This window comes from Poecilia mexicana, unplaced genomic scaffold (assembly GCF_051168715.1).
Source record: "Poecilia mexicana isolate PSO_F unplaced genomic scaffold, ASM5116871v1 scaffold_4, whole genome shotgun sequence".
In the NCBI taxonomy this organism is placed as follows: domain Eukaryota; kingdom Metazoa; phylum Chordata; class Actinopteri; order Cyprinodontiformes; family Poeciliidae; genus Poecilia; species Poecilia mexicana.
Window position 1 is genome coordinate 9018048 of NW_028263373.1, and position 12525 is coordinate 9030572.

Genomic DNA, 12525 nt, shown 5'->3' on the forward strand with positions numbered 1-12525 from the left:
AGTTAAATTACTGAAGTGAAGTTTTCGACAATCTTATTTACCGAGATGTCATCGTCCTGTTTGACATTACAGGGAAGCCACAGAATTTCAATAAAAAAAGAAAAAACAGTTACATGGAATTGTGCTGCAGTCTTTCAAGCTTTCTGTCGTATTTTACTTTAGGCCAGTAAAGTCAATAATTTGTGGTTTGGTCTGAAGTTAATCATTTTTCTGCAGTATCCCTGGTGTCCTGTTGGAGTTCATAAAATCTGCCAGCTTGCAGTATTTTGACAAGTTTTGACAGTTTTGACAAGATGACGATGCAGCTGTAGGATTATCTCAGTTGCTTTTGCACTCTTTTCCATCAACAGGCATTATGGGATGAGACAAATTATTCACACTTGCACTTATTCCTAAGGGCAATTTGCAGTGGCCACTTAATCAGAAATGCATATTTTTTGGTCTGTGGGAGGACGCCAGAGTACCTGAAGAAAATCCACACATTGAGGAGAGGAGTTATGGGGGGGACAGTTCTGATATCTGCAACCACATTTTTTTCTTCCTCTCAACTTTCTACTAATATGCCAACCTTCAAAGAAAGCCTCAAGTCTCCCTTGCTCTCATGGTTTCCTTGTATACACGGCTTTCTCCTGCAGAACCGATTGAAATACATTTATTTATGGATCAAACTGAACCCTTTCACTAACCGTGTTCTTGCAATGCCACCTGTGACCTGGTGGTGTCATTAGTTTACAAGGTCTGCCAGCTCGCAGTGTGAGCACAAGCTTCGACAAGCTGGCTCTGTAGCTGTAGGGGTCCAAAGTATGCTCTCGGTCCCCTGTGTAAATGTTACTTTTAAGTGCTGAGCTGGCTGCTGGCTTTTTGCTTTTGTCTGCTGGAGCACTGCATGGCTCCAAAAAAAGGATTCGGTCCACTGTTTAAAGCCAGCCTTGGAGTTGACAGCAACGGCACATGGGCTTCATATTTGCACTACATATAAAAGCCGAGTGCTATGATTAGAGAGAGAGGGGCTTGCGATCAGTTTTAATTTCCATTAAAAATGCAATTAAGGAAGCTCGGGCAGACTCCTTATGAAGACATTAAGAATTAATGCTCCATAACCCGCAGACGTGAATGTAATTCACATCGGATTGAGTTAAAGGTAACCTGATTCTGGTAATGCTCTTGATTGACAACACGTTTCATCACACATGCCGTCATTCTTTATCCCTCCGTGTCCTATTTAAACAAAGGCAACGTGACGGAGAGGCACTCCGGACGTGGGAGATGGTCATTTTTTACTCTTTCACACGTGAAGCACATTCCAGATGGCCTGAATAAGGTCTCTCTTGGGTGACTTCATCACCTCAGTCTTAATATCAGGAGGAAGCTGGGAGAAGATTGAGAAGGAGTGAGGCCATTACAGAAAGGAAGTGGAGACCGTCACATTCTTATACTGCTGCTGTCCGGTGGAGATTCACTCAGATACATGTAGCCTCAATGCTAATGCTCTCTTCATTTCTTGCATCTTTATGCTCCTCTGCTTTAGATCAGTGTTTCACTCGTCTTCAGTGACGCAGAGACGTTTACATCCACTCAGCATCACCGTGAACGTCAGACTAATTTGAGGCTTTAAGATATGGATTTGCACTATTCTTCCCCAGGCGGGAAAAACAACAATTTATATAATTCTGGTTAAATATTCAGCCACTCCCCTTAAGGTAGAATTATGAAAGAGCATTTAAATTCAAATTTGGTAAATTTTAGGATTGAGGTCAGCAGATTTCTGAAATAGCGGTTTATCCTTTACAAGGCCTGTTCCAATGCGTCGCCCGCCGGGACACATTTGTGACCAAGATTCAAACATGTGATCCAGTTTGTCTCCTCGAGATGAGCAGAGATCGGTTCGGACGACAAATGGCAAACCAGGAAACACGTGACGCAGAAGCCTGCCAGGAACTAGAAAGTGCAGGAACGCCAGTGACACATTCCAGAGAGAAGAAAGATAAAACCTCAACTTGAAAATAACACTTTACCAGCCATCAAGCATGGCGGTGGTAGTGTCACGCTGTGGGTGAATTTCACTGATGAAGAATGGGGGTCTTTTTTCATTTCTTCAACGTCACTTTAAATTAGCAGCCACGTTGTTGAGTCTTGTACACAACTGGACTTGTCTGGATAGATTGTTGCAAATGTCAGCCGTTTTAATCCTGTAAAACAAAAACAGGTCTGAGCCAGAAAACCAACTAACTTAAACAAATTATCGTCTCTAATTGGAGTGGTGGAAATCAGCTTATTTCCGCACACAGAGGAAATTAACCATAATTTTACCAGGAATTCCCTTGAGATCAAATTTCTTCTTTCAAGAGGGAGCTGTCAAACAATTAGAAGAAACAATTAAAACGTCAAATTCACTTGTGTACACACCGTATAAACATAAACAGTTTTTATGAAAAGATTTAAATTCGTTCATGGGAATAAAAACTGTAACTCTGCCTTTAAGACAGTATAATACTGCTATAAACAGAATAATCAAGTAACAGAGCTTAGGTCTTGTGTTAGGGCTTCAGAGGATATTTAGCTCCAGTGTTGAGTCTCTTCATAATGACACAAAAGTGCGATTTTGGAATTTAAATTCTGAGCCGTAATTTCCAAATTTATTGGTAAATTGGAACGCTTATTAAACAGAAAGACAGAAACCGCACATAAGCGTCCTAACTTCAGTGATAACATATTCTAATAGTTATTTTTTCCCCCCCTCCATTGGCTGAGGAGAAGAGGAGAACAAAACTTAAAAAGCTGCAAGTCCCCCGTTCATGACTCATATCATCTGTTGAGACGCAGCCATCTGACAGGACTGTCAGGCAGCAGAGCTTTGTACAATAAACCCATGCGAGAGCTCCCTCAGTCTGATGAAAGGCGGCGGAGCTGTCTGACAACTTGGAAACATTTCAAACTGAGAATCTCAGATTTTTTTTTTCTAGTTTTTTTTCTCCCCCCCTTCATCCATTTTTGAAAATTGGAACTGAAGCATAAGTCAAGCCGTCCACTCTGAAGCAACTTTAATGGAGTTCTTGTCTTTGCATTGGCAAGGCAGACGTAGCGTGTGCACATAGTTTTTGGAAGATTGCTTGTCCACCCTCTTTGAGCCATCCTGTCTTGACTTTTCCCCGTAAACAAGGACAATTACTTGGTTAATGAGTTGAGAGGCGGATTGTAGGGGGGAAGAGAGAGCTTGAGTGATGGATACTCTCAATTGGGAAATTAATTTGATAATAATAAAGCACTTGGCAAGATAAATAGATAGCGGTGTGTGAGTCTTCTCCGTGATTGATAATACATAGATTGATGGCTGTCTTAATTAAAGCTGTTCCTCGGACAAAAATGAGGTGGCCTTGATGAGTAGACATGGTTGCAAGGTGAGATAATCAAACCGGAGCAGCAGCTTCTTCAGTCTTTTAACACTCCAAGTCTTCTTGGCCAGATCAACTTTGTCGTGAAACATAATACAGTTGACGACAGCTAAGTAGATGAGTACTTGGAAGCATCTGTAAAAAAAAAAATAAAAGTAAAAACATCCACACGAGGAGCTTTTAGCACCCGAGACACCGGCTTAAATTATCGACGCCGAATGATGCATGAGACGTTGGTTACCAAAATTGCTGTCAAGTCATTCATCTGCTCTCTCAGCCTTGTGTTTGCTCCTGAAATGATCCACCTTGCATCATCCCTGCACTCGTAACCCCGGCCCTGCTCGGGCTGCCAAAGTGTTTTGCTTAATGATGCACTAGTGGCCTGATTGTTGCATCGGGCAAGGAAGGCGTACGACGCACACATGCATTGCACACGGTTACATGGGTCACTGCTGCGGAACAAAGAGTGAGAAGTTTCTCATTTCTCTGGAAAGTTTCTGCCCGTGGTGTGGTGTGGTGTGTGTGTGTGGCTTCTGAAATCTAGTGGCAGCAATCATACAGCTATCTCTTATACTGCAGCCTCTCTCATACTTGACCAACTCAATCTTTCTGTGTCTCCTCAATAATCAGAGTGACAGTGAGCAACCAGACATATCTCACCCGCTGGCTCAGTGCAGCACGCATATTGACCTACATATCAAATCATACTCTCCTGGCTTGTGTGATAGAGATGTGGTGGGAGAGGGGAGGGAGGGTGCTGCCTGATTGACAGCTGCTTTAGTAAACACATTGCATTGCATGGGGTTTCTGTTTTCGGCCGTGTGTTTACCTTTACTGCTCCTAGCTAAAAAGTATTCATACCCGCTGAACCGTCGTCATATTTTGTGGCTTGACGACCGTAAAGGTCAACGTAATTTACAGGGGGTGTCTGTGCCAGACGAGCACAACATTTGGGAAGGTAAAGCAAAACAACACACTTTCAAAATATTTCCAAACAGATGTCTGAAAAATGCAGTGCTTTTCGCAGTGAGCCCTCTACTCTGGTACACTGAAATAAAATTGAGTGAATCCAAAAGCTCTTAGAAGTCCCGCAATTGTAAAAAAAAAAAAAAAAAAGATGATTAATGTATGTATAATGTAAAATCTGAATTAAAAAAAACTGTTCAGGTCAGAGATAAAAGTTGTAGCAAAACTTGAAGAAGGATTGGGTTATAAAGTACTTTCTCAAGCTTTTGAACATCTGTATCTACAAAATAGTGGGTCCCCAGAGAGCATTATTCAGATGAACAGGCAGGAGGTCCATGGTAACTCTGGAGGAGCAGCAGGGACTCGTACTGAAGGAGTAATAAAACAATTAGTTTGTGCAGTCCACAAATCTGGGAGGTAAGATGAGAACAAAGATGTTTTTGGAAGAATTTAGAAGTAATAAGGAGTATAATTTAGTTTGCCAGGAATCTCAAAAGTGTACACAGTTGTGGTTGGTGGGATGATAATGGAGATAAATAAATGAAATGAAAGACAAGTTGTCCAGAAGGACAACATCCCCAAACATACAGCCTGAGCTGAAACAGAAAATCATATTCATGTGTTAGAATGAAGCCAGTGAAAGCTCAGAAAAAATACGATTAAAAATCAAGACAAAACTTGACTGTTTTTTTCTGTGCACATACAGATTCAATCCAACTTGGAAGCCAAAAGAATCGGTTCAACCTTCCCTCCCCCCCAAAAAATCTTGATTTTAACTTTTCCTTCCACTTCAAAATGATGTGGTACCTCATGCCTTCCTGTCTCATAAAATCCAAATCATACATTGAAGTTTGTGCTTCACAAAATATGTGACAAAATGCTAAAAAGTTCAAGGGGTATTAATACTTTTGCATGGCACTGTACTGAAAGTCTGTACAGCAAAACTGAAGTGTGGATTTACAGTAATTTTTTTTTTCTTGCGAGCCGCATCAGCCGGGAAACAGCTGAGAACACCTGGCTGTCTGAGTGTGTATTTTTATTAACGAGCACAAGTCACCAAACTTTTAACAAATGGCCCCCTTGCACCCCGACGCCCTGGAAAAAAAAAAAAAAAAACGTCTCGGAAATTAAGCATCTGCATCATAAATCTTGGAAAGTTACAATAATTTGCAATTCACTCCCTCATCAAAGGCAATATTACCCTAATTTATTATCTCCCAGGCACGGGGGGTGCGCAAAGGCCGTGGAGATAAGAGTTTATCAGGAGGGGGATTGATTTTCATTAACTGATTGTAATAAAGATGAACTGCCTGCCGCTCACACTGACCAAGAGCCACACTTTATTGTAATTGGGACAATTTATTTCATGAGCCAGTGGCTCTACTTTTTTTTTTTTTTTTTTTTTACAGTTTCTTTTTTCTTCCCCCCATTTGAAGCCGCTCCTCAAACAAATTATGAATCTTGTGTCTCAGCTGCTGCTTTTGTTACAGCGACTCCTCATGTAGGAGGATGATGATTACAAGATGTATGTGGAGGGGCAATTCAGCTGTCAACAGATGTTGCATCAAATTTAGCTCCTGGCATCCAGGCGGTGCACGCGGTTGACAGATACCCGCTGTCCTTACAACAACTTATGCCCCGCTTTTTATAGTTGGATGGATATTTGTCATCTTTTTCTTACTTTTACAGAGTTTCTGTGACTGTGACACTTCCTCGGTAATATTTGCCTGATGCGAGTTTTAAATCATGTCGCTTTTACACATATTCCAGCTGATCTTCTTTCATGCTAAAACAACAACAAAAAAATCACTCAGTCTCCATTTTGACACAGTGAAGAAAATCTTCACAGATACTACATGACTGAGCTTTAAATGAACATTAAATGGCTGTGATTTCAGCACTATGGCTTTTTATGAAGAGCCCCATGGTTGACTCCTTCTGAGATGCCTGGTTTTTAAAACTATCTCCATCATAAAACATAAAAAAAAATAACACATTAAAAATGATGTGGCTGCAGTGTTGTTTAAGGGGCTGTTGCACACATATCACAGCTGCAGCACTAAACATGGGCAGGGTGTGAGTGACATGCTCTGAGGTGATGAGCCGAAGGAGGCTGCAGCATCTGCGTCCCCTGAACTTTCAAGGTCCTTGAGACGCTGGGTGGGGTGAGGGAGCAATTCCTTGTGCAACGACTCCCCCTGTCTTCTGAGTGCGGATCAGCACTCCACTCGGTCCAAATGAACTATAAGAAACAAAACCACCCCAGTTTGATTTTTTTATTGTAAAATTGGAAAAAAAGGAGAGAACAAGAGAAAAGTTCCAATAACCATTTCTTTTTGACACATATCTTTATCTTACCATAACCATAAAATAAATAAGGTGACAAATTAATAAATAAATTAAATAAGTAGCAAATAAATAAATAAATAAATAAATTGATAAATAAACATCAAGTTACACACTTGACCAGGTAATTAATTATAAAATTATTAAATCATCAATTATTAATATGAAGTAATCTAAGCAGCAAGTATTAAGAAATTTTAACAGGGGAAAAAAGTTTGGTTTCTCAGGCTAATACAGAACACATATTTTTTTTATTCGTTATTATTTGAATATTTTTATTATAAAAAGATACTGCTTTCCCTGTCAGTTAATCCATGCTGTACTTGATGCTGCCACAAAAACAGGTGGCGCTCTGCTTAAAAAGAAAAAGTAAAAGAAGAAAAAAAAATCCAAAGAAAAACAAGTTCTACCTGTAAACAGCATTTGTATCCTTCCGGTTTAAAGACTGGTTCTGAGATTCATCATACTGCTGCTTCTCCGTCTTTGTCTGTTTTTGTGCTGAGAAACCAGAAAGTTAATGTCTTTATAAAGCGAGTCCCCTCCCTGCCCTCCCCGTCTGAACCCCCTAACCTCTACGTAACCCAAAGAAAAAGGGCCTGTGCTGATTTTTCATATTATACAAGATTTCATATTTATAATAAGCTACTATCCTTAGCATTCAAACAATAGGTAAAGAATCATATTGTCAATACGAGCAATACCGTATTCATAATCTTCATCCCTCCCGGCCCCTATTGAGCATGCTCAGAAGATTAAAAAAAGGGCACCATGGTAGCATGATAAATATTAACAGAAGAAATGATTTTAAAAAACAATGGATGCAAGAGTGAAAAGTATGTAAGAGATCAATTTTAGCTCAGTCACATGCAATTTAATCAGAAAACTATAGAAATCACTACTGCCAGTTCCCTTTTTTTAAGCCATTCACAGATGTCGACGACCTAAACTTTCCTGAAACTCACAGTAAGAACTGTGTGCACTGACTTGATGCAGCTGTTCTTCTCTCAAGGGGCCAAACTCTGGCAATATTTGTTTCTCATATTGTGGATTAATTGTTCTTTTTTTTTAATATGCTTTTATTTCCTTTTCCTTCTAAGAGTGGGCATCAAAGAACTTAACATAAATCAAAAGCATTGCATTTCAGCTCCACCTGTCATCTTTAATTTGCTTTTCTCAAGCTGTTTTCAAGGCAAAATCTAATTTGATTTTAATAATTAAAAAAAAAAAGAAAAAACTCTTGAGGAGAAATCCCATGAGAAAGATATATTTTGACAGGGGTTTATAAGGCTCTGGATGGCCTAGAGGAAGCAGGGCATATATCACAGCTTCCTAAAGCTGCTTCGCCCTGACAGCAAGCATGGAAACTCACATTTACTCGCCGAGGGAAAGGAGCTGTCTTCTGGCAAATATATAAGAAATCTAACCTTTTCACAGGAAATCTATATCGTATATCATTTCAGGGGGAGCTGACCCTTTTCCTACAGTGGTATCCTATATCACAAAATCAAATATTTCAATCTGCTAAAGAGTTTTCTAAAATAAGTATATTTATAAGACTACATTTTAAGGAAATCTGGCACATATTTAAAATCTGATGAGGAACTGCAATGGATATGCTTGCATAATTTGGCAATTCATGATGAGAAAAGGCATATGTAACAAAACACCATCGCGCAGCATCTAAACACTGCTGGCAGCAGAGCAACGTACAATGAACAGCAGTGGGAACCTACTGAGATTCCTGCTCCCTCTTTCTTATAATAACAATAATAACTCTGATCCAGTGGAGCAGGAATCACATGAGGATAAAGAGCAGCTGAGCCAAAAGTAATCAAACGCAGGCGTACAGTCGTCAGGATCTAGAGAGTCGCTCTGGTGGAAACATTTTTGTTGTAACCAAACCACAGAGGCAAGGTCGTCACTTTTTGTCTGAAGCCTCTGCAGGACGAGTGCTGCGGTGCAGTGTCCGGAGTGCTGATGTGCCTAAAAAGTTTGGAACGTCGATGAAAGCGCCGAAATCTCATTGAGTCCTGAGGGGGCAAAATGCTTCAAAGAGCAAACTGAGTCATGGAATGGCATTTAAGGAGAAAAAAAAAAAAAACAGAGAGAGAAAGCTTCACTAAGAAGCTTTTGAAGACAAAGATTTCATCTCGGATCAACCGAATGTGTTTCTCGGATCAGGATGACTCTGTTTTAGTTGATTAATCGTTTCTCACAGAGCATGCCGTGCCACGACATCACCGCACCGGGGCTGTGTGTGACCATCGCTGACGGTAGCAGCGCTTCTAGGCCTCCTGCTCTCTAATTGATGGATCATTTTGGTCTGAATTTGACCTGCAGTAGCTGATAATGCCAAGCTTGTCTTTCACTGTGTATGAGCTCTAACTGTGCAATCATAATGCGCAATTAAGAACCTGAAAAACCCCAAACAAAACAAAAACAGCTCAGGTGTCTTTAAATGCAGACTCCAATCTACAAGAAAACCTGGGACATCATCAAATATACAGCTATAGCAAGAAAATAATTATTTAGATAAAAATATTAGAACGGCCCATTTTAAGGTGAAGTTTGTGGTAGTTTGGGTATCAAGTTTTCACTCGACATCCTGACTGTGTTTTTTTTTGTTTTGTTTTGTTTTTTCCTGTGGCAGAAATCCTCAGCATGTTTTCATGCTAAAACATGTTAAGTATGAACACTTTTGCAAGCACTCTATGAAGGGAGACAAAAAGACTCCAGTGAGACTCAGATCAGCTCTGTCACTCAGTCAAGCTTCTTCGAAATGCCAATGTGACCATCGATTGTGCATCTCTGGCCCTGCAGTGCCGCTTCCATCTGATCAATATTATCATTATCGTAATTATGTCCTGGTTTAGTTTCAGGGCTCCCTCATCCACTGATGATCCCTGTTAATAGACAGTAACGCTGGCACTTTGACGTGAAGGAGGAAAAGTGACGGGAGGGCGGGCGTTCCCGCTCTCACCTGCTGCTGGAAGCAGCTGGAGCGGCTTGGCAGTGGGCGAGGGCTCGACCCATCGGCGACCCAACAGGTGGCACTTTCGCCACAGTGGTTCACGGTCAGACCATCTGCCCCGTCGAGGCGTTTAACTAATAATTCGCAGTGAAGATCGAGGATTTCGAATTGAACCGAGGTCGGTGTTTGTGGTCCTGTTTGAGGTTATTTTGTCCTTCCTTTGCTTCGGCGCTTTTGTTTCCCATCTTTGACTCAAAAACACAAAGATCATGCTTCTGAGATGAAATGCTGGGAATGCTGATGTATCAGGACAAAAATAAAAATAAATAAATAAATAAACATATCTGAACATGCCCGACACAATGCCTAACCCATATCTTCTATGCTGCTAAAATAGTACAGCTTCATTTATTTATGTTTTTTTTTATACATTTTCTGTTTTTGCTTTTATCATTCTCCAACCCGGTAGCTATAAAGGTAAAAGGAAACCAAAAAGAAAAAAAAAAAACCCTTGTTCTTTTTTTTTTTTTCAACCTGAAGCTAGTGTTTCTTCTTAAGTTTAACTTGTAATATTATTAGTAGTAGTTTGTAGTATTAGTATTATTAATACTATATATATCGCTGTTCAGAACAATAAAAATGTTTGGTCCTTTGGTCCCTTAGGGGTGAAAGAATTGCAGTTCTACTTTTGCTATTGGAAACCTCAGTGACCTCCAAGAGTCATAGTTCTGCGCTTGCTGAGAGACGGTGAGAGAATAAGAGAAAGAGGGAAAGAGAAAGAAAGTCTGTCAGTGGACGTGTAGAATTGGTTCTTTTCTCCACTGTTTTTTTTTATCTTCAAGTTTTAACCCTCATTTGTCCAGTAAAAGCCACAAGCGCCTCTTTGTTCCTTATATATATATATATATATGTATATATATATATGTGTGTATATAATATGTATATAGAAATCTATTTGTTGTTGCTGCTTTTTTTGTTTGTTGCTTACTTAACAATTCAAGTCTTAACAAGAAAAAGTTCTGTTGTTCAGTCCCGTCGAGTCTCTTTTCCAGGTTTTCCTTCTTCTCGCTGTCCTGTGCCATCTGTTGCTGTTACGTCCCCATCGAAGCGCCGTTTCTCCTCCTTCCCTTTCCCACACCTCCTGTTGCTGCTCTAACCTGCATCCTCATGTGTTGATAAGTGTTGATATGTCTCCCAAAAAACTCCTCACGTGTTGATTTTTTTAAAACATATGCTTGCTCTCAAAGAAAAAAAGCTGACCTCCTCCCAGATATCTTCACGTGTGTCCTCTAAACTCTGGGAAAAAAGAAGAAAAAGAAAGACAAAGAAAGAAGGAAAAAAAGAGAGAAAGGAGCGATTTTAAATTTCACTGCTCATTAAACTGTCAATCCAAAGATCCATTTCTTTAAACTTTGGATATTTCAGTATGGCTCCATTATATCAGTGTAATGGTCTGGAGAGACCATTACACTGAATCCGTCTTTGTCAATCACAATGATGACAGATTTTTCCCACAATTAATATGCCCATGATGTGCTTCCATCATAAAATCAACTTGGACTCTGTATTTTTGCACATTCTGTGCTTAGCCTTACATATACTGCCAATACACATACGATTTAAAATTATAGGATAAAATCACAGGACCCACATTGCCAAAATGTCCCCTGACTTTAAATATCTTGAACCAAAATGAAATGCATCTTCCAATTAAATGCACTTCTGTCATATTTTGGGCACTAAAATATATATATAAAAAAATGACGTTATTAGGACTAGCCTGCTCTAAATATGTCCCCTTTGCATCCATCAAAAGTTTATATTTGTGCTTTGTTTGCATAATGCCCATATCCTTCAAAATGTTGCTAATTGTAGAAGCTATCAGGGCTGTGTGTGTGTGTGTGTGTGTGTGAGTGTGTGAGTAATTTCAAAGTGGAATGAAATTAACGGATAGCTTTCAAAGTGTATTACCACTAAAAATATGAAGGTTGCAGCATGCAGTTGCACTCAGAGCAACCAATTGCCTTCAGAAGTCACCCAATGCCTGGTTCACGTGGCAAGATTTTAAAATTGTTGGTTGATTTTCAAAACCTGAGAGACCACACACACACGACAAAAAGAAAATCAAAGCTCTAACAATGTGTGTGTGTGTGTGTGTGTGTGAGGTGTAGAGCCACACAACAAAACATACACAAACAGATTTCCTGCATTCAAACACAAGTAAAAAAAAAAAAAAAAAAACCCTGGCTGCATGACTCACGAGGAAGACTCAATGTTGGTGGGCAATTTTTAACAGGGAAATTATACAAAAAGATGTCTGCAACTTCCGCTCGACTTTCTGCAGTGGCGGCAGTTTCGTGTGCCGTCTTGCCGATTTTCCTCTATGTTTCCATCACTTTGCTCTCTGATTGGCTACACATCACATTTAACAGGCTGCACGCTTGTTTGTCCTCAGGGAACACCCCACACGCTGGGCTACCAGGCCAAGACAATCCAACAGGTTAAATATCCCCGATTTGAGGTCGAAGCGCTACTGATGTCCTTCCAAGCAGACTAGATCATCACACGGTAGGAACATCTCACAAGATTATCTTTAGAGCCATCACGATAATCGGAGTGTCCCTTAGATATTAGGAAGGGGAAAACTGAGTCAAAAATCAGCCTAATTACCTTGCCGCATGAAACAGGCTTAATTATTTATTAGAGTGCAATTAAATCTATGCTGATATAACTGGTGGTGCAACATAATGATGGCTGTATCGTGCTTTGGGGATGTTTTATTTATTTATTTCCCCCCATCCCCATCAGGGACAGGGAAGAAAACCTGGTAAAGACTTGTGGCCTGGGAAG